At 34.2% G+C, this 23,799-nt stretch overlaps 1 protein-coding gene across 1 annotated transcript in view; it reads right to left on the reverse strand.

The window, feature by feature from the left end:
• The window catches only part of LUZP2 (leucine zipper protein 2), a 489,127-nt gene that overhangs the window by 100,986 nt on the left and 364,342 nt on the right, over positions 1 to 23,799 (reverse strand). The window lies entirely within an intron of this gene.

A 23,799-nucleotide genomic window follows, 5' to 3' on the forward strand; every position in this document is an offset into this window, starting at 1 on the left:
GGAAATAATCAACAGGGGAAACATAAACTACAGAATGGGAGAAAATATTTGCAAACTCTACCTCTGACAAAAACTAATATCCATATTCTACAAAGAACTCAAAAAAAAATAAAAATAAGAAAAAAAACAAACAACCCCATCAAAAAATGGGAAAAAGACAGAGTTTTTCAAAAGAAGATAGATAAATGGTCAACAAATATATGAAAAAAAAAAAAGACTGAGCATCACTAATTATCAGGAAAATCCAAATTACAACCACAATGAGATACTACCTTACCCCTGTCAGAATCACTATTAATAAAAAGTCAAAATCTTAAAATTATATTGGTTATTCAAGTTTTTTTCTGCATCATTAGGTTATACTACAAGTCTGTAATGATTAATATAGCATGATACTGGAAAAATAATAGAGATACAGATCTATGAATAGAATAGAGAACCCAGCCACGTATCACCATCTGATCTTTGATAAACCAAACAAAAGCATGCACTGGGGGAAAGTATCTCTATTTAATAAATGGTGCTGGGAGAACTGGTTAGCCACATGTAGAAGATTGAAATTGGACCCGCACCTCTAATCACTGACAAAAATTGCCTCTTGTTGGATAAAAGTTTTAAATTTAAGACATGAAACAATAAAAATTCTAGAAGAAAATGTGGGGGAAACTAAAATAAATAAATAAATAAAAAATAACATTTGAATTTGTCTCAATTAAATAGTTCGACCTTCCAAAGTGGATTGACATCATCTAATCTTTTGAGCCCCAAATAAAACAAAAAGAGAAATTCATCTCCTTTGTTTCTTGCTTGCCTGCTGAGCTAAAGCATCTGTTTTTTCTTGCCCTTGTACTGGCATTTACATCATCTTCTTTGATTCTGTTTGGATTCACACCAGAATTAAGCCATGAGCTTTCTACATTCATGGACATTTCCTATTTGTTCTGTTTCTCTAGAGAACTCCAAGTCATACATGAATATATGTATATATAGATAGATATTATACAGATATATATGCACACTCTGTATAAGTGTGTGTATATATTATATGGCCTTTGTAGCTTTCATGGTACATAGTCTGACAATTAAGTTCATAATCTTATCCTAGAAAAACTGCTTTTGCCATAAAGGTGAAAAGCATAATTTTAAAATTGTCTTCACAGAAACCCCAAATCTTATACACACACATATATATGTATATATATTCAGATATAAAATTGTAGTATCTTGAAATAGGAAATCATCAAATTGATCAGTAGACACATTTATGTTATGACCTCAGTTTATTTATTTAACTGGAATTGCAATGAGATGTTTAGATCAGTTAACCAAAATTTATTGCTAAAACATATTTCTGCATAATTTTTCTGACAACTTCTCTCTCCCAATCTGCCATACCCAGTACATAGCAAAGTCAATAATACTGTCTTTTAAAGAGCTTTCAACTAAGTCCATTTTTTTTGTCATTTACACCTTAATAACATGGTATGTTATTGCTGTTTCTCTTTAGATTTCTAAAATAATATCATGTGCAAAAAGGAATTAACATAGCAGGACATTTTAGTCCTGCTGGGAACTTGAAGTTTGGGAGGTTCCCCACCATTTGTTGATAAGCATGGTTCAGGGTAAATAAATTCTTTGCACAAACAATATAAATTATGCCAAATACATGCACAAAGAATTACTGTATATGATAAACAAAGGAGGCTTACATGTCCAACCTTCGGTAAAAATCCTGACTTGACCCTTAGGTTCAAATGACCTTTTTTAGTAGAAATATTTCACATGTGTTACAAAAACTCATTGCTAAGTGAATTAAGCAGTTCTGTATGAATCCAATGGAAGAGGACTCTGACAAGCTAGAACTTAACCATCTTCTAGACATTGCCCCATACACCCTTCCTCTACTAAATTTGCTTTGTATCTTTTTGCTGTAATAAAATCATAGTCATGAAGATGACTATTGTCGAGACCCATGACTAAAAAGAAACTGGTAACATCATGATACTCCTTCTGTAACCAGAAGTCTCACAGAGAAAACCAGTGAAAGAGAGAGCCTGAAACAGCTATCCTATGAGTACACACAATCCTGAGTCAGGATGTTATATGCATTGTTAAGATACACCCACTGACGAGTAATCAGAACAGGCTATGAAACAGATTGAAAGTATCTCCTATGACACATGCAGACCTCAACAGCACAAGAGGCTTATGAAGAAGCTCTTATTAAACACTGGTTGAATAATGAACTATTCTAATCCAGGGACAACTCCCAGGAAGCATAGCCAGAAATAAACCTCTTCATCCCTCAGGATCTAGAAGATTGTATGCATGCCAATGTTATGCTAACTCAGAAGGAAATGGAGAGAAAACGTCTAAGCCACTACTTCCTTAATAAACATGAGACAAACTTTCAAGTTTCTTAAACTAAGCATAGTTACCAAGTCATAAAGAGGTATTGCACTAAAGGCTGAAAATCTAACTGGCAAATGATGTTTAAGAATAACTTTTAAGGGCGGCACCTGTGGCTCAAGGAGTAGGGCGCCGGTCCCATATGCCGGAGGTGGCGGGTTCAAACCCAGCCCCGGCCAAAAACCACAAAAAAAAAAAAAAAAAAAAGAATAACTTTTAAACAAAGTTTTTTTATGCTAATCCATAAGTTTCCCTGACTAATACTTACAAATGTTGAAAACAAGGGGTAGGGGAACATAAGCAGAAACACCCTTGAGGACACAAGAGAAATAAAATTTATGTAGTTTGTTTAGCAAACTCACTAAACAAACAAACAAAAAGTAGAGGGGCCAGCAAATGATAACAACATAAGTCTCAGGAGGAGAACACTGCAACTGAGATTTTCTACAAATACATTAGCAGAAACATCCAATTTTCTTTTTTTTTTCCGTGAAAAAAAATTTTATTTTCCAGAAACTTCTCCCCTACAGAAACTCTTTAAAAAAAATTAATTAATTAATTAATTAATTAATTTATTTATTAAATCATAGCTGTGTACATTGATATGATCATGGAGCATCATACACTCGCTTCATAGACCATTTGACACATTTTCATCACAATGGTTAACATAGCCTTCCTGGCATTATCTCAGTTACTATGCCAAGACATTTACATTCTACATTTACCAAGTTTCGCAAATACTCCTGTAAGATGCACCGCAGGTATAATCCCACCATGGTATTGGCACAAAAACAGAGAAGTAGATATCTGGAACAGAATAGAGAACCAAGAGATGAATCCAGCTACTTACCGTTATTTGATCTTTGACAAGCCAATTAAAAACATTCAGTGGGGAAAAGATTCCCTATTTAACAAATGGTGCTGGGTGAACTGGCTGGCAACCTGCAGAAGACTGAAATTGGACCCACACCTTTCACCATTAACTAAGATAGACTCTCACTGGATTAAAGATTTAAACTTAAGACATGAAACTTTAAAAATACTAGAGGAGAGTGCAGAAAAAACCCTTGAAGAAATCGGTCAGGGTGAGTATTTTATGAGGAGGATCCCCCAGGCAATTGAAGCAGCTTCAAAAATACACTACTGGGACTTGATCAAACTAAAAAGCTTCTGCACAGCCAAGAACACAGTAAGTAAAGCAAGCAAACAGCCCTCAGAATGGGAGAAGATATTTGCAGATTATATCTCTGATAAAGGTTTAAAAACCAGAATCCACAGAGAACTCTAACGCATTAGCAAGAAAAAAACAAGGGATCCCATCACAGGCTGGGCAAGGGATTTGAAGAGAAACTTCTCTGAAGAACACAGGCGCACAGCCTTCAGACATATGAAAAAATGCTCATCGTCTTTAATCATCAGAGAAATGCAAATCAAAACTACTTTGAGATACCATCTAACTCCAGTGAGACTAGCCTATATCACAAAATCTCAAGACCAGAGATGTTGGCGTGGATGTGGAGAAAAGGGAACACTTCTGCACTGCTGGTGGGAATGCAAATTAATACATTCCTTTTGGAAAGATATATGGAGAACACTCAGAGATCTAAAAATAGATCTGCCATTCAATCCTGTAATTCCTCTGCTGGGCATATACCCAGAAGACTAAAAATCACAGCATAACAAAGATATTTGTACCAGAATGTTTATTACAGCCCAATTCATAATTGCTAAGTCATGGAAAAAGCCCAAGTGCCCATCGATCCACGAATGGTTAATAAATTGTGGTACATGTACACCATGGAATATTATGCAGCCTAAAGAAAGATGAAGACTTTACCTCTTTCATGTTTACATGGATGGAGTTGGAACATCTTCTTCTTGGTAAAGTATCTCAAGAATGGAAGAAAAAGTACCCAATGTACTCAGTCCTACTATGAAAATAATTTGGGGCTCTCACATGAAAGCTATAACCCAGTTACAACCGAAACATCCAATTTTCAACAAAAATGTTATGAAACAAAGGAACAGGAATGTAGGACTCATACACAGGGTAAATAAAATCAAAAAAGCAATAAAAATGACTTTTGAGGTCGCTTAGGTGGTGGGTACTGAAAACAAGAAATTCAAAGTTACTACAAATATGTTCAAAGAAATGAAGTAAATAATACTTAAGGAATTAATTGAAGGAATGAGAACATCTTAACAGATAGGAAATAGCAATAAAGAAGTTGGCATTATTGAAAAGAACAACATGCGAAATTTTAAACTGAAAGCACAATATCTAAATGAAAAATAAAAATTTGCTAATCGTGCTCAGCAATATATTTGACCTAGAGGTAGAAAAAATCTGGATAATTGATGAGAGAATAACAGAGATAATGCAGTTGAGGAAAAACAGAGAGAAAAATTAACTTTGTGCCAAAGAAATATGGGATATCACTAAAAATACTAATACACCTGTAATGGGAATATCAGGAAGACAGGACCAAAAAGTAAGTAGAAAAATATTTAATGAATTAATAGTTGAAAATTTCTAATATATGAAGAAAAAAATTAACACATTTTACAAGCTCAAAATTTTCAAATAAGATAAATGCAGAGAGATTAAATCCAATATATATCATAGTCAATATGTAATGGAAATATAAAAGGAAATTTTTAAAAGCAGCTAGAGGAAAACAACCTAGCATGTGCAAAAATTAACACCAACAAGACTAACAGCTGACTTCTCATGAGAAATGATAGAGACCAGAATTCTATGTGATGCCGTATTCATAATGCTAGAGGAAAAAAAATGCCACCCTCAAATTTTATCTCCAGGAAATCTATTTCTGAAAAATAAAGGCAAAATAAAGGCAAAACCAGGGATTTGTTGCTATCATGTCTGCCTTACCAGAAATGCTAAAAGAAGTTTTTATAGACTGAACTAAGTAATGAAAGACATTAATAATCCAAATACATATAGAAAAGAAAGAACAGTGATAAAAGTAATTATATAAACAATACAAAAAGATAGTACACAGGTGACCATGGAATAATACGGGTTTGAGCTGCATAGATGCAATTACACTCAATTTTTGTTTCCATACAGCTTATACTTGAGGGTGTCTCCATCCTTTGCTTCCCCTTCCACTTCCTCTTTCTCATTTATCCGTCACCCCAGAGACAGCAAAATCAACTCTTCCTCTTACTTTTCCTAAGCCTACTCAAGGTGAAGATGATGAGGACAAAGACCTTTCTGATGATCCACATCTACTTAATGAATAATAGCAAATATATATTGTCTTCCTTATGAATTTTTTTTTTTTTCCTTGAGATGAATTATCTCTTTGTCACCCTTGGTAGAGTGCCATGGCGTCATAGCTCACAGTAACCTCCAACTCTTGGGCTCAAGCGATTCTCTTGCCTCAGCCTCCTAAAGAGCTGGGACTACAGGCACTTGCCACAATGCCCGGCTATTTTTTCTTAGAGATGAGGTTTTGCTCTTGCTCAGGCTGGTCTAAAACCTGTGAGCACAGAGCAATCCACTCATCTTGGCCTCACGGAGTTTACGGGTGTGAGCCATTGCAACCAGCCCTTGAATTTCTTAATAAGATTTTATTTTCTCTAACTTACTTTATTGTAAGAATACAGTTTATAACACACATAACATACAAATTGTGTGTTAATTGCCTGTTCACATTATTGATAAGGCTCTGGTCAACAGTAGGTTATTACTACCTGGTACTTAGTTTGGGGGGAGTTAAGAATTGCATGTGAATTTGTGACTGTGCAGGGGATCAGCCCTCCTAACCCTCCTATTGTTCAAGGGTAACCTATAATTGCATATCTTTCTTGTTGTTTTTTTAAATAATTAAAAATATTTAAAAATAATTAAAAATATGTATAAAATAAAAATAATTGCATAAAACTATATATGCGTGTATTATATGTGTATATATATACACAGAGTGAATACATATATAGAAACATGTCATGTAGTTGTAATATATAGAGATGCATAAATATATACTTGTGACATGTAGAAATATATTTGATAATAATAGCATGCAAAAGATGTAGAAAAAGTTGAATTAGATAACAAAATAACAATAATATTTCAATTCCCAGGAATAAAGAGAAGCAGAAATTATAAATAAGAAAGTCAATAAATCAAATTCTAAAATTATACTCTTATTCCACAATTTTTTTTCTTTTTGAGACAAGGTCTTGCTTTGTCTCCCTGGCTGGAGTGCAGTGGTGTCCTCATAGCTGCAACCTCCTACAGTGCTAGAACTACAGGAGTAAGCCACTACTTCCAGCCTATTCTACTTTTTCTCTCAGCTACTTTAAAAGACAAATGACAGGGCGCTGCCTGTGGCTCAAAGGAGTAGGGCGCTGGCCCCATATACTGGAGGTAGTGGGTTCAAACCCAGCCCCAGCCAAAAACTCCAAAAAAAAAAAAGACGAATGACAATATACACATCCTTAATATGTATGAACATTTTACAAAATAAAAATATGGAGGACAAATAGATCTATGATTTTTAACCTTCACTGGAAGCAAGACAGTATAAATCTGAAGTAAAATCTGATTATTTATGAAGTATATTGTAAGTCCTAGAGGAACCATTCAGAATATAATTCACAGAATATAAATATAATGACACACATTAAAATGTTATATTATAAATCATCACATTATACAAAAGAAGACAGCATAGGCATAACAAAATAGTCAATGAGACTTACTGAAAACAAAATTGAAAAAAGTAACACACAACCTCATTATATCATTAATAACGTTAAATGTGAATGGACTAAACAATCCATTTAATCACAAGCTGAAAATTTTTAGACTGGATAACAAAAAAGAACTACATATATTTTGTCTCAGCATTATTTATAATATCTAAAAATGGAAGCACCCTAAAGTCCATAATCCAAAAATAGATAAACCAAGTGTATACACCCATCCGATTGAATATTATGTGACAGCAAAATGAACAGAGGATTAACACATGAATAACATAAATGGATCTTGAAAATATGCTGAAAAAAGAATCTAGTTAGAAATACAGAATACTGTATGATTCTATTTATACAAAATGTCCAACATATGAAAACATTCAGGAATTAAAAATTAGCCTCATTGTTGACTAGGGGTAGAAGGAAAAAAAAAAAAGGAGAATAAAGGAATAAGCAATGGCTACTAAAGAATATGGGCATCTTTTTGTGGTGAAAAAAATGTTTTAAAATTGAATTCTAGTGATGGTTGCACAATCCCGCAGATATAGTAAACCGATGGAATTGTATTTTGAAATAGATGTATTTTATATTACGTGAGGTACATCTCAATAAAAATATTTTTAAAAATTGGTAAAAATTAATAATGTGAAGAACCCCTAGAAATGCATGGGAGGAAAAGGAAAATGTTAGAAAAAACAAAAGAAATAAGAAATAGAAAACGATGAGAAATGCAAGACCTCTATTATCAAATTGTGAATGCCGATAAGACTGTAGGAATGGGGGGGTGCTGTTCATACACAGCCTTGCAACGTCTTCTAAAAAGAAGGTTGAACCTATTTCTATCAGGATTGGGAAAGTAATGTGCATTTGGGAGTGGGAAAATACGCAAATTTAAAATCTAAACACACAACCCTCCTTTTGGCAGGGTGGGTACAGACTGGAGGTGGGAAGACTCAGCGAGCTCTGTCAGTGACTCCGGAGACAGAAAGAGATCATGAATTATCACAAAGAATGGGGGAATACAGAAAATATGTAGAAGGAAAATTTTACAATAACTTTTCTGTGCGTTCATAAATACGCACTCATGTTGGAAACATCTTTCCATGTTACTATGGGTTCCTGAGTTCCAGAATAAGTAACATCACCTACTTCATTGCTTTCAGCTTTTTCCATTATGAAAACAGCAGGGAGGAGTGGAGAAAGATTCGGAAAAGATGCATTTTGACATCCAATTATATTGCTAATCTCTGGAACTGGTAAATAGGAGTCTATTCAGGGAAATGTGTTTCTTGCCAGTGGCATCTGGCAATTAATGCTGAAATGTGGTTTCCAGCTTGCAAAGAACTTAGGATTTCACTGCACAGATTTACAAAGAATTGGGAGTTCCTGCTTTATACTGCAACATACTAGACATAAAGGTACGTGTGAGCAAATAATATGCCTTCAAGTTGACTCTACTTAGTAATCTTCAATCAAATTCAGCAAGCTTTAATAAGTAGTCACATTTAAAGCCTTTATACTTTATACTTGATTTAAGCACATCTTTCAGCTCTGACTCCAGCCCTCAGCTTTGTCAGGTCAGCACTGGCTCTTTTTACTATTTGCCAAATTGAAACTCCTGTGCTGTCTATCTGGTTGTCTTGGGTCACTTGTCCAGGCTGCTTCATCTCCCCACAAAGGAACTTTGCCAGTTCTTGCACTTGTACATGAATTTGCCTTTCCAAGCTGAGTTCAAATTTCAGTTTCTCTTCAAAATGTTTCTTCAGGGCACCAACCATAACATCCCAGGGCCAAACATCTTCAAATTGTCAGTAGGTTTTCCATTGTTCTATTTCCTATACCAGTTGTCAAGTATTTATTTTTTCTTTCTCTCTCTATATGCACATTTTATAAGGATGTTTATGTGTGTATATGAATTCCTGTAGATAGATGCATATATGTATAGTTTGATAACTTTCATTTACATAAATAAAGTTATACCATACAATATTAGGAAGCATTGGGTCCTAGTTGAGGTCACAGAGCAACATCAACCTCATCTAAAATCTGGGATGGTAAGTGCTGCAACTGACCTTAAAGCAGCTTTCCCCTACTTACCAGCACAATTTAGTTCAATCGTGAGCTTCAAAACAGTTGATGTCTTTGGCCCATCCCCAAACATTTTATATTTAATTGGCCTGTTCTCTTGGCTTTAGACTTTTTAAGAGGATTCCAGTTGATTCTAATGTACAAAACATTTGGAAAGAATTGCCGTAAAGGGTTACTGTAAGGATGGAGAGTGACCATGTTTGTGTGGGTGAGCTAATAGTACATTGTGCCACACTCGATGATTGAAATAACAGTTGTTACATTATTTGCAAACTTTTTGAAAGCAAAACTATAGCTTATTTATTTATTTTTTTGTTTATGGCTCATAGGTAAGGAAGGTAGTTAATACAAAGACAGTGGCACTCAGTAAATGTTTTACTAGTAAAATAAATTAGAATAAATTAATATTAGATGAACTTCTTCAAAAATAGCAACTGGTAGCCCCATAGAGAAAGGTGACTGACGGATAATCACAGTGGAACACAGCATGGGACACTGAGCTCAGAGGGCAAAAGCAGCAGAGAGGAAGATCAGTGGGGCAAGTGTATTTTCTCTGATTGAAACAAGAAGCTCTAGAGAATGAAGAGAATGAGGAAAAATGTGGACGGTAACAAGGGCTAAGATGCAAAGAGCATTTGTTTCTCTGCTAGGAATTGTAAAAAACTATGAATTTCCACAATTTTATTGATGAAGAAATTGAAAACCTGAGGTTGAGAAAATTTACATGTATGAACTCCTTAAACTCTAAAATAACTATATGATATAGAAGTCACCCATAATTTTTTTTTACAAATGAGGTTAATATGCACGTTACTTTTACTTACACAAACTCATGTGTAACTGACAATGTCAATCTTTCACACCTCAGGCTTGGATACAGAATTTCTGCATTTAAAGACTGTGTAATTTTGCCTCGTATGGATTGAAGACAGAATGAGCCCAGTTGTGAATAAGACACAAACTTAGTAAATGCCTAAAATAGGACGACCAACCCAAGTGCTCCCATTTGTTTTCCTGATTACCCAGAATATTTGAGTCTATGCCCCTTTCATGTCCAACTAGATAACTTCAAATGAGAAAAGTGTTATACCTCATTAACTAGCAATATAGTTTCCGTTCTCATTAAATTCCTTATTAAAGAGAAAAATGAAAATATTAGATTTTAATGTGTTTTATTTTTTTTGCTCGGTTTTCTGAGTATAATGCATCAGCTTCCTCATCTCTTGCCTATTTTTCTATATTCACCTTAAAGTCAAAAGACATTTCAGTTGATAGTAAACCAAAGAAAAATATAGAACCAGGACCAGTGGGCCTGCTGATGGGTAGGAAGCACTTGCATGGTGCCAACTTGCTGCTGGCAGGTCCTTTTGTTTGAAAGATAAGCCATGAATTGGCCTCATGGGAAGAGAAGGACAAATCTGAGAAGTACTTGCCAGCTGATTTCCATATTTACAAAGGTGCTTGAGACTTTATTCCTAACAGCAAAGAGAAGCACTATACATAAAATTGCAAACATTTTTCTCTAAAGCATATTAATATCACCCTTAATGACTCTCATGATTTGGCATCAATTTATTTTCCCAATCTCTTTATTACTTATTTCCACATGCACCGTACATTTCAGCAAGTTCCTATGAAAATTTACTATTAAATAGTGATTTATGTCTAAACCATATTAAATTGGTTATACTGTTTTTTCAATAAAGACAGCATTCTTTACATAATAATTGACTCTTCTTTTCCTTTCTCTTCCTTCTATAAATAACTGTATTTAGTGAGTACCTACCAAACATGGGTGCAATGCCTTCTATGTAGAATCTAACTCACTTTTCCATGAAGCTTGTGGCAAGGTGGTGGCAGCCTACCTTGTGATATAGCGAGCCTCCCTAAAAGTGCTGGATAAAATACTTACAAAACATTTACCATGCTGTATTAAAATTGATTGTAAATTATCCCATCTCCCTTACTAGACTCAGGGCCTGGCAATCTGTCATCTGGCTTTGTTTATCCTATGCCAGTTAACAAATGTCAACTATGTGGAATAAAAAAAAAAAAAAAAACATTCAATACTAAATACAAATGTCCTCCTTCAGAAGTCCATACTTTTGTACTTCTAAAAGAAACACTAGCAAGTTAATTTAAAATAGCTAAAAGGGAATTCAGATCACTCAATTTCAAGTGGTGGTTCTAATATAGTGTCTGTAGAATATTAAAATGAAGGGAAAACAGAGAGAGAAACTAAACCCTTTCAAATCAGTTTAATTAAATAGCTGAGCCTCACAATGTAAAATGTCCTTAGAGATTTTAGAGGCTTGTTTAGAATGCAGAATCAAGTCACCTCCCAAACCCAGAGAACAATAATAATAAGAATCTCTTTATAATAAGATCCATAGGTGTTTCCCACACATGTTAAAATTGTGAAACATCCACAGAGAATCTTTATTTAGTACAGGTAAAGCTGAATATTGTTATGAAAACAGCCAGAGTTGCACATATAATCTGTGCTGGTTGGCTACTGAATTCTTGCAGAGTAATATTAAAATCCAAGTAGTATACAAACAAAGGAGTTTAAATGAGTTAGAATATTAACATGAGATCATCATTGCTCCCAATCCATTTAAATTAAAAACAAACTCAATACACGAAGAAGGAAGTGGTGTAAGATTGAGTTCACATAGTTTCATGCAATTAAAAAAAAAAAAAATCCAGAGGACTATTATCAATATTATTTCAACAGATTTTGAAAAATTTTAATGAATAAATTATCAGTGTATAAGCACATCAAATTTATCCATGATAAAATGTAGCATAAAACCAAATTATTATAGTGAAGGCTACTTATGCATGGAAGATTAGAGAGAATTTCTGAGTATGATTCTGACAAATAGTATGTTAATGGCTGTTGAAATTGAGAATATAATCTTTCAGATGTCTGTCTGTAGACAATGGTCAATTGTAAGTGCAGTAAGAAATTACATTTAGTTCATAGTATCTACAATGATTTCTTTTCTTTAATAAAGAAACTCATGTAAAAACTGTATTTAGAAAATACATGTATATCTCAATAGTTCATTTATTAAAAGTTATGTTTTCAACCCTTGATTGCCACATAAATACTAAAAATCATGAGCTGTGTTTTCTTTTGATGGTTCTCAGGATATTTTGCCTTTGTTTATAAGTAAATGAAACTAATATACTTGTGGATAACATAGGGAATGAACTGCCCTTCCCCTGACTTCCAAAGTGGCTCCATATCTTAAAAGGGAAGGAAATGGCCTGGAGTACAGTTCAACATTATCACAGTGACTGGGAAGTATGAGGTTCTGAAGTAAGAACAGGTATTGCATTTTTCTTTTATGAAGATTAAAACAATAGTTATTTAGACTACGAAAAAATGAGCTGCTAATTTCTTACAAAGTATATTTCCCTGGGTAAAACAAGCAGTCCATTGATAATGGACCTAGTATGAAATCTTTTTTAAGATGCATAAACACATGTAATCTTATTTGATCTGCTTGCATAACTTTGAAGTGTGTATATTACTAATCTTATCCATATTTTACTGACAAAAAATTGGTATCCAACAAGCAAAGTGACTTGATTCAAGTTTAATATGTAGGTAAGTGAAAGAGCTAATAGAGAATCCAGATCTCTTCTCTTCAATCATGTATCCTTTATATCAGAGCAAGCTACATTTACTAGGCAGGAAGAAACAGACAAATAATTCAGTAGATGAAGTGTAGGCATCACATTACCTGACTTCAGCTTATAAAGTTTATAAGGTTGTGGTCACCCAAACAGTACGGTACATGGATAAAAGTAGAGACGTAGACAACATAGCAATGAAACTGATATTGAATAAAACAGACAAAAATGTACACTGGGAATGTAAGCCCTATCCAATAAATTATGCTAAGAAGACTTGATAGACGGGCAGGCGCCTGGGGCTCAAAGGAGTAGAATGCCAGCCCCATATGCTAGAGGTGGTGGGTTCAAACCCAGCCCTGGCCAAAAATTGCAAAAAAAAAAAAAAAAAAGAAGAAGACTTGATAGATACATGCTAAGGAATGGAATAGGGCCCTTATCTCTCACCATATACAAAAATTAATTCAAGGTGTATAAATGACTTAAATGTAAGACATGAAACCATAAGAATTCTAGAAGAAAAGATCATTAAAGTTCTTCTAGCCATTGGCCTAGGCTAAGCATTTAGGCGTATGATCCCAAGAGCAAATACAGCAACAACAATAATAAATAACTGAGACTTAGTTAAATTCAAAAGGTTTTGCATAGCAGAGGAAATAATCAACAGAGTAAACAGGCAAACTACAGCACAAGAGAAATTATTCACTAACTATAGATCTAATAAAGGACCAGTTTTGTGAATCTACAGATAACTCAAACAAAAAGCAAGAAAAAAAATGAAACAATCCCATTAAGGAATGGGCAAAAAAGACATGAACAGAATTTTTCAAAAGATGATAGACAAATGGACAATAGACATAGAAAAAATGTTCAAAATCAGTAATCATCAGAGAAAGGCAAATTGAAGCCACAAGGAGATGTAACCTTCTCTCTGCACAAAGGCCACTATTAAAAAGTCAAAACAACAGATTTTTATAGGATGCAAAGGAAAAGGTGTGCTTATTCACTGTCAGTGGAGTTGTAAATTAGTATAGTCTCTATGGAAAACAGTATGGAGATTTCTATCCTTATTTACAACCACAAATTGCCATAAACTTAAATTCTTCCTCTGAAGGAAGCTTAGGGAAGTGAATATGTAGAATAAAAAGGACAGGTAGAGACACAAATTAAAGAATGAACAAAACCAAGTGGACAATGGGCCAAAACAAATATCACTTCATAGACAGGAGTCTGCTATCTCTGTGAGAATCAGGTAAGTATGTTAAAATCAGAAGAGAGAGGGGAATTCTACAAATGTTACAATTGTGTAAAGAGGAAAAAATTTGCTCTAGAATACCGTGAACCTCACTGAATATTTATAAGCAGGCAATGCTGTTAGCAAATTAGCCTATATTTTTCAAGAGACTGAAATTGAAGCTGTTGTGAACCCTGCCAATGTGAAGATTCTATGCTTTTGAAATTTTATAAAATATGTTGTTCTGACTTATTTCTCAAGCAGGGTACTTCAAGTCCAAATAACCATGATGAGGCTAAGATACATGAAATATGTCTTTAAAAAGACCTCTCCACGTGCGATGATTTCACTCATAACGTGGCCACTGATAAAAGACTTCCCCTGTACACTACTTACAGGTTCTGCTCTTGTTTCCTGGGCTCTACATTTTTTTGTAAACATTATTTAAATTGCCCTGAACTTGCTGAAGCATTTTTTAAATTATTTTACTTCCTTTATTTTATTTTATTTATTTTTTCTTTTCACACCACACCTACAATGCAACAGCCTTCTATGCAGGACCTAAAGAGGCAGTTGTCTTCTCTTCTTATTCACTGTAGATTCATAGAAACTCTTGTAACTCAGTAACAGTAATGAAGTGAAATAAATCAAGTAAATTCACATTCTTTTAAAATGTCTCTTGTCATGACATAAAACAACATTTAAATGTGTTGCCAAAAGAAGAAATTTTCAAAAGAAAACAATAATTTGCTCTTGTTTTCTGAAATTATATCGGCGTCACCATAGAGACAAAGGATATAGAAAGCAAAGCACTTTTAAAAAGTGTAAAATAAGGGGTGGTGCCTGTGGCTCAAAGAAGTAGGGTGCTGGCCCCATATGCCAGAGGTGGCGGGTTCAAACCTGGCCCTGGCCAAAAACTGCAAAAAATAAAAATAAAAAAAAAAGCGTAAAATAAGTTAAATTACTTTATGATTCCTTCACTGTTATTTCTTTTTTATTTTATATTCAAAATGAACATTTATGTTTAGAATAGAAATATTAAAACAATTGTTTTTTTCTTTTTTTTTTTATAGACCGAGTCTCACTGTGTTACCTTCAGTAGAGTGCTATGGAGTCACAGCTCACAGCAACCTCAAACTCTTGGCCTCAAGTGATTCTCTTGCCTCAGCCTCCAGAGTAGCTGGGACTATAGGCACCTATCACAATGCCTGGTTATTTTTTGGTCTCAGTTGTCACTGCTGTTTAGCAGGTCCAAGCCGGGTTGAAACCCACCACCCTCAGTGTATGTGGTCAGTGCCCTACTCATTGAGATACAGGTGCCTAGCCAATTGTTTCATATTTTAATTATGGTGGAGAGCTATTTGAAGATGAAGTATGTCCATAAGCTGTAGCTCCATGGTACCCAAATTTTACTCCACAAAAGGCCATCATTTCTAATGTGTAATTTCAGAACATTAAATGACCTCTGATCAGAAACATTTGTTCAACCTTACGTGTGCTCAGTAGAAAGAGATGTCTCATATTGAAAAAAATAATAATTTTTATAAAGACATCATCATCTGAGACCTAAAGAAAGAGTGAATAAATCAAATGCCTACAACTTACATTTTCCCTGTGATAAGTGGTGCCTCAAACTGAAATAGCAATAGTTCAGGCAAGTTCCACAAGGAGAATGATTTTTTTTTTCCTAAAATATATTTGCACTATTGCTCTGTATTTGCTCCATGCAGGGAAATATGTAAGTCCACTATACCTGGTATAAGTCTGACGGCCCCTGTCACTGCAAGGGCAGCTGCTAAGCCAAGACATACACGCAACCTCCCGTATAGAACGAGATTATGGGAGAAAGATCAGTCATTCAAAGCTCAACCCACCCTCTCAGGAGCAGGGAGAAATGTCAATCGAAAGTTAATTGTCTTCATTTTTATTTTTGGGACAAGCTTTCTGGCTTGTACCTTATTCTACATTTTTTTCGCATACATGTACTTCTCTACAAAGTCTTTATAAATACAATAAACAATATTTACCGCAATAGTAAGGCAATCACAAACAAATCCTGGTAGAATAACTCTCTAGAGGTTGGAGACGAGGTATAGACAAAATATTTACAGTTCATTTGGAAATGGCAAATGGGTTTTGTCTTGAGAACTACCCTGACAGCTTTTTAGGAAGGGCTTCAAATCTTAACATGAGACAGAGTTTGAGGCTATGTCCAAACACTGGGAACGGGCACTGGGACCTACTGTCAAGGCTGGAAATAAGCACAGGGTGGGGGAAGGAAGGACACACAAACATGTTTGCAGTTCTAAATTTAAACAGATTGACAAGTCCTAAAATATACTATTTTCAATGCTATGTTATATAATATGCCAGGGTAAAATTAAAAAGTAAAAATGTTCTTTCCAAAAAGACCATATTAGTTTGCAATCCCACCAGCAGTGTAGAAGTTTTCCCCTCTCTCCACATCTACTCACCTAGCGTGCATAATGCAATGGGACACTTCAAAACTACTCAGAGTACAGTATAAATGTTCTACCACAACAAATAAGTAAGTAAGATGATGGTTGTGTTAATTGGTGTGTTTTAAGCATTCCACATTGTATATCAAATCAGCACATTGTGCCCCATAATTGTACACAGTTATAATTTAATAAAGAAAAAAGATTGGACATTTGGTTTCGAAAAAAAGAAAGATCTATTCTCTTAGCAAATTTCAAGTATACAATACAGCATTATCAATTAAAATCATTGCAAGGTAAAAATAAAATAAAATAAATAAAAAAGGTTAAAATGGGAACATATTATTAAAGTTATGAGCATGTTCTCAAAATTAGTACTAATGCAACCACAAGCTTAGCAGCTATAGAGCATATTCTATTTTTAAATAAGTAAACAGAGTAAGAAAAGAAAATCTCAAATGTGGAGTAAGTATGATTTATATCCAAAGACAGCCAGTCAAAGTCCTTTCGTACCATTGTTTAAAAGTCCTTCAAAGGACAGAAGATCAAGGGCAATGTACAGAGGAAGGGTTCCTAAACTGTTAAACTTCAGATGCACAGATGCCACTTAATAATCTGATACATTTTACAACCTTCTCTCCAAAAACATTGTTTTGTACAAATCTACAAAATTATGAACAAATTCTAGGAAGTCAATATCTCCCAGAACTATGTTGATCGACTCGACGTCCCTCATTTAAAACATAAAGGAATCCTACTCAGGTACCCTGTTTCCCCGAAAGTAAGATATCCTCCAAAAATAAGACCTACTTACAGGAAAGATAAGACGTCCCCTGAAAATAAGACCTAGCGCATCTTTGGAAGCACACCTTAAAATAAGACACTGTCTTACTTTCAGGAAAACAGGGTAGAAGGAACACTTTGCTACAAGCCTGATGGATAACACATAACACATGCACAATAAATACTTTTAAATTTTTATTTTTAGAATAAATAAATGAACATAAACATGAGTCAGGAAACTTACATTGAAGTTTTGTAATCACAGATGAATTCTAACCGTGGTTTCCTCACCCAAATTCTCTTTAAAAGTCCAGCACTTTTAGCAATTCTACATATTTGAAGAATACTCATAGTTTTTAGAGCAAAATATAACTATTATTGAAGTTTAATTTGTCATGAGTTCCAATAAATAAGAAGTATGACCTTTTAAATTTGTATCTCTACCCCATTGTCTGGTAAGTAATGAAAATAAATACATAAGGTTAGTCGGCTTTTGTGCTTTAAACTTTACAAACATTAAGCCTAAAACTTTGGCTTGATATTGAGAAAGCAATGAATTTTCCCTTATTTCTGACACAGAGAAAATACTCTTAACCAGTTGATTCAATAAATTGGTAAAGTGATCACAATAATACAAGAAAGTCTTGAGAAGGATACCTCTGTGTCCAGTGATTCCCAATTCTAAACTAAAAATATCTTTTTTTTTTTTGCTTAAAGTACTTATGATTTTAAAGAAAAGCATTACATTTGAGTTACCCATAGTTATTATAGCCTTTCTCTTATGTCATAAAGCTTTTACTTCCAGCCTTCCTATTTGACCTGTGAGGACATTAGAAAGTATTTCTACACTTGATTCTAGCAAAAAGGCCAAGAAGTGATTAGAACATATTTCCAAAATAATATTATCTCTAAATAACCTTAAGATACGACATAGAAATATACTTCGAAAAATGAGATATAGTAATGTCCAGGACTTGAACTAGAATAAACTTGGCCATCTACCATCTCAGTCCTGTGATTTAGAATAACTCTTGTAACGTCTCTGCAACTTTTCTAATTCTTGGTAAGAAGAGAGTACCACCTCCCTTAACTGACTCATTATGCTATTTTGAGACACAAATACATGTTTTGAAAATCTTACATCTTGTATAAACATGGTATAAATTGAAATCAGTAACTCCTCAGACCTCTTATGCAAGATGCCAAATGGCACCATACCCCATTCAACTGGAAATAAATGGACACTTGTAACATGTAAATGGTACTGAAAATCCTTCTGCTCATTAAAAATTGGTTTAACATGTGTATGAGATTAGTACAAAATAATGAGAGACAGATGCATGTAAATTACCTTAAATTACTCAAGAGTTTAAAAATTAAGGCATGACTGCTTCACCAAATTCCGTTATAGATGATTCAAGTCATCTGGAAATTATGACACTTTTTGGTAAGCATACATGGAAATTCATGCAGCAATGTCCTTGTTTTCAGGACCAGATGACAAAGGAGATACCAAGTTGTATATATCAACTTTCCAGAAACAAAATACTAATGATAATCCATGCAATTTCTGAAGTTTGAATTTCAGAATGAAAGAGTACATCTGGTCTATTATGACACATTCCAGCATAATTAAGGCAGTTTTTTTATCTAAAAGCATGAGCATATCCAGGAGGAATAGTTAGTTATCAAAAAATTAACTATAAAATCCTATGAAATAAACTCATGATAATGCAACAAATTAGTTCTATTTAAAATAAATATAAAATAAAAATCCATGGAAATGATTTCAACCTGCTAATAAATTGGTTTTACGAGTAAATATTTTGAAGGATCCAACTAAGTGTAAACGTTTCTTGATGAAATAATGTATATCACAGCCCTGGGTAAAGTATCGAAAGTCAAATAGAGACAGTCATCTCCTGGTATCTGTGGGGACTGGTTCCAGGAGCCCTATGATGGATATCAAATTCTGCAGATACTCAAGTTCCACCTATGAAATGGCGTATCATATGAGTGTAGTCTATGTATATCCTTCAGCAAATTTTAAATCATATCTAGATTACTTATAATACTTAATATAACAGAAATAATAGGCATATAGTTGTTATGCCATATTTTATTGTATGTTTTTATTGTTACTTTTACGATTTTCCCAAAAAAACCTGCCAATACAGAACCAGTGGATACAGAGAGCCAACTTTACCACTATAGTATACTTTAGTCACTAGAATATAATAAACTCCTTGAAGGCAATGATTTAACACTATTTTAATGAAAACAACCAAAATGACACATAGTTTACTAAATATGTTTTATTCAATAAGTAACAAGAAAATGGCAAAGCCATCAAACTGTCTTGCATTACCTAGCTCAATAGGGAAGTTGATATCTTTGGCTGCAAAGGAGTATTGCAGAAATTGTTTTGAATTTACCAAAAATAAATACAACAAAAGCAAAGGGCATTAAATGACAAATTTTAAAGTGAATGTTCAAATGGCCAATAATCAATTTTATAAATTCAAACAATTTGTACTTTATAATAATCACACAAAAGGTTTGTTAATATTTTATTGTAATTATTCATTTATATAACTACTTACCTACTTTTTTATTTTTGTTTTTTTAATGAATATGCCCAGTACAAAAGAAATCTTACTTAAACTCAACCTGCTTTCCGCTTCTTCTAGAACTAATGGTAAACTGTCATAATTCTCTTGAAAGTGGAGTGTACTAAATATTAATAATATTAACATTTTTCCAAAGCTTTGATGAATTATTTAAGAGTTAGATACATGTTCCATAAAAACTATAACTCATTGGGTGGTGCCTATGGCTCAAGGAGTAGGGTGCCAGCCCCATATACCGGAGGTGGTGGGTCCAAACCTGGCCCCGGCCACAAAACAAAACAAAACAAAACAAAACTATAACTCATTAAAAATAAGAAAGCATTTTTCATCATGCAAATTAAAACCATCACAAATATATGTGTATACAGGTTAAAGATAAGTGAACAGTTAAGTCACCTACATCATAGAAGATTATAGATTTAAATTTATACAAAAAAATGAAAATTAAAGGCAATTTTGGTGATTTAAAATTATATTAAGATATATGTGTGCATTCACATATTTTCCTATTGTGATCAATCACATGGCAGGTATGGCTCATATAAAAGGAAATAGAAATACAAAATATTTCAAAACACTGCTTGAATTTCTTGTGAGTGATGGTATTTTAAGTGTTGTGTCTTGGCATTACACTTTTTGACATTTTTGAAATTTATCTACAATGAACAAATAATTGTTAGGAAATTTAAAAAAATATATAATTGCAAAATTTTCAAAGAGCTGCTGGGTACACTAGAGCACCAGTCCCTAACCTTTTTGCACAGTCAGGGGAGTAGACAATTTTTCCATGGACCAGGGTAGGGGAAGGTTTCAGGATGATTCAAATTCATCACATGTAGTGTGCACTTTATTTTCTATTATTTTTATATTGTAACATATGAAATAAAATAATTATATAACTAGTCATAAAGCAAGATCAGTGGGAGCCCTGAGCTTGTTTCCATATAATTAGACAGCCTCAGCCATCAGCTCCACCTCAGATCATCAGGCATTAAGGTCTCATAAAGTGAGTGTCACCGAGAGACCTCACATGTGCAGTTTACAGTAGGGTTCATGCTCCTGTGACAATCTAACATTGCTGCTGATCTAGCAGGAGGCAGAGTTCAGGTGGTGATGCAAGCCACTGGGAGCAACTAACCGTCAATACAAATGAAGTTTCACTCTCTGGCCGCTCCTCACCTCCTGCTGCGCTGCCCTGCCCAGTTCCTAACAGGTCACAGACTAGTCCTATCAGTCCATGGCCCAGGGGGTGGGGATTGCAAGTCTACAGAATAACAGCTCCACATGGGATCAAAGATGAGACCAAGCCGTGCAAGTCTTAAGCAACTAATAGATTAGCCTCACCTCTCTCTTTAGCGGAGAATCTTTGCTGAAGATTACTGGTAGTCTTCCCCAAGCAAAAGCCAGCTCTCAAGCTTTAACAAGGACACTGAATTTATCATCATGCCTTTCAATTGTCATCACATGCCATCATTTTTAGGTTAAAATGCAAATGCTTCAGCAGCAAGCATTACTCCTTCAAAGTTCCCATTTACTGAAAACCATCAAGTTTATTCAAAACTGAACGTATCCTACGGGAAAACTACTTGAAATAGAATCTTCAACCACTGGTTTCAGGTTCAGCAAAGTTCCAATCATTTTCAAAGAGGCATAGGTGAATGTATCTGCCTTTGGTGCTATTTGGGTACGTTTCTTCTGTCCTTTTGCCTGACACATTTTTCTGGCTAGCTAGCCGGTTATCTGTCTATCTATCTACCTATTTATTTCTTCAACATATGAGTATATTCAAGACTTAAATAGTGCATTGTGGATATAGTACTAAGCAAATCAGATAAGCTTGTTGTCATCAAGAATTGTGGATGAATACGTTATCGCAGAAAACTGTTGGACACCTGCCTCAGCAATTCCTTTCTTTTTGTTTTATATCTAAAAGAAACCATTTTCACAACAGAAGCTAAAAATGCAAAGATTTTACTTTTGCATGGATGCATGACCTAATTTGGAGAGATTTCTTAAAAAATTCTTTCATAAAAATAACGATTTTGAAAACCAAGTGCCTCCCTTATGTCCTGGACTTTGTGCCCACGAGACACAACACCCAGATCGTTAGCAACCATCATGATACAAATGAGGAACCAGAGCAGAAAATAAATCAGCAAGTTGAGGATCATGAAACGGAATGATTGAGATGCAGGAGACAATGAAAAACAAACCTGGGTCTTGCTAATATCCTTGAGCTACAGAATACATTCTAAACTCATCATGCCTCCTAACTCATTGTTGAACTAACAAAAATATTTACCGTGAAACACCTTTGGGGGAGACTTATACCCTAAAGGCACCCCACTTCATGTAAAATTGTCATCCATTCCTGTACAATTTCATATATATGTTCTCCTCAAATTGACATGAAATAACAAGATTTACAAGTAATATGTCTCATTTTTACATCATAAAGATTTTAAACACATCCTTATCTAAGTAATATCTGAAGTATGATAAATTAGTAACCTACTGTCAACTTGAAAAGATATAAGTCGCTGAGTAGTCCTGACTCTTTTCCCACTTTTTCTTTCTAAAAGCTTTCATTTTGAGAATTAAAACTCAAACACTTTGAAATCGCCTCTAATCTTTGTATAAATCAGCTTAATACCTATAACTCCAAAGCTCTAGGGAACTTGAATTTATTTTATAGCACTTCTGACCTTATTAAGTTAATCTATAGAAAACTCGAAATCTCTTTGCAAACACACATGCATACACATTCATTGTGTTGTTTTTAATGTCAACCATTTATTGTTGATGACTCTGAAAGCTCAAGCCAGGTTGAGTGCAAGAGTTAAGATACCCTGAGTTCAAGTATCTCCAGATGAAGGATTAAAGACAGAACGCAAAGGCTTTGGGTTTCTCACTTTTTCCTATCTATTTGTCACACAAAATGAGCTGAGTGCTGGGAAGTAAGATTGGTAAGCACCTGTGAGAATTAATTCAGAATGTGTTCGGGATATAGGGAATATCCTGTTATAAATAAAGCCAAGCGCACGGCAGGAAGTGTATTTATGAAAGATCAAATGGGAAGATGTACTCAGATTCATTCCTATCAGGGAATGAGAGTTGAATAAATATTGGTTGCCATAATAGAGGCATTATCCTAGGACGCTAAGCCAAAAGTAAAGGTACTGGATAAGAGAAGTAATTTCATGTAGTTCTCATTAGAAAAATTCCAGGCTTTCCCAAGCAATAAATAAGTACTCATTCCTCTTTATTGAAAACCTAAATGCCATTGGTTGAGGTGATTGTTGTAGTTTAAATGTTTTCTAAAGTAAATATTACATATTAAATAATTTACATTTATTTTCACCAAATTACCTTTCTTCCCACTAAAAGCATTATGCTTTATCAGTTTACTGCATTTGGCAAAGCAGATATATAAGTACAATTAGAAATACCTGCCTTTTATCTACCCTGCTCAAGAGGGAGTAAAGAAAGTATCTGTGCTAGTTTTTTCTTGCGGCAATAACAAATTACAATAATCTTAGTGGCTTAAAGCAACATACATTTGTCCTTTTACAGTTCTGGATGCCAGAAACCTAAAATGAATCTCATGGAGCTAAAATCAAGGTGTTGGCAAGAATGGTTCTTTCTGGAGGCTGTAAATGAAAATCTGTTTCCTTATCTTTTCTTCCCCTGCGTCTGTGATCATGTAGACGTTTTGCCTCCCTCATATAAGGACTCATGGTGATGATTATATTTAGAACACACCTGGATAATAAGGAAAATCTTCTCATCGCCACATCCTTAACTTAATCACATCTGCAAA

Source organism: Nycticebus coucang, chromosome 14 (genome assembly GCF_027406575.1).
Source record: "Nycticebus coucang isolate mNycCou1 chromosome 14, mNycCou1.pri, whole genome shotgun sequence".
In the NCBI taxonomy this organism is placed as follows: domain Eukaryota; kingdom Metazoa; phylum Chordata; class Mammalia; order Primates; family Lorisidae; genus Nycticebus; species Nycticebus coucang.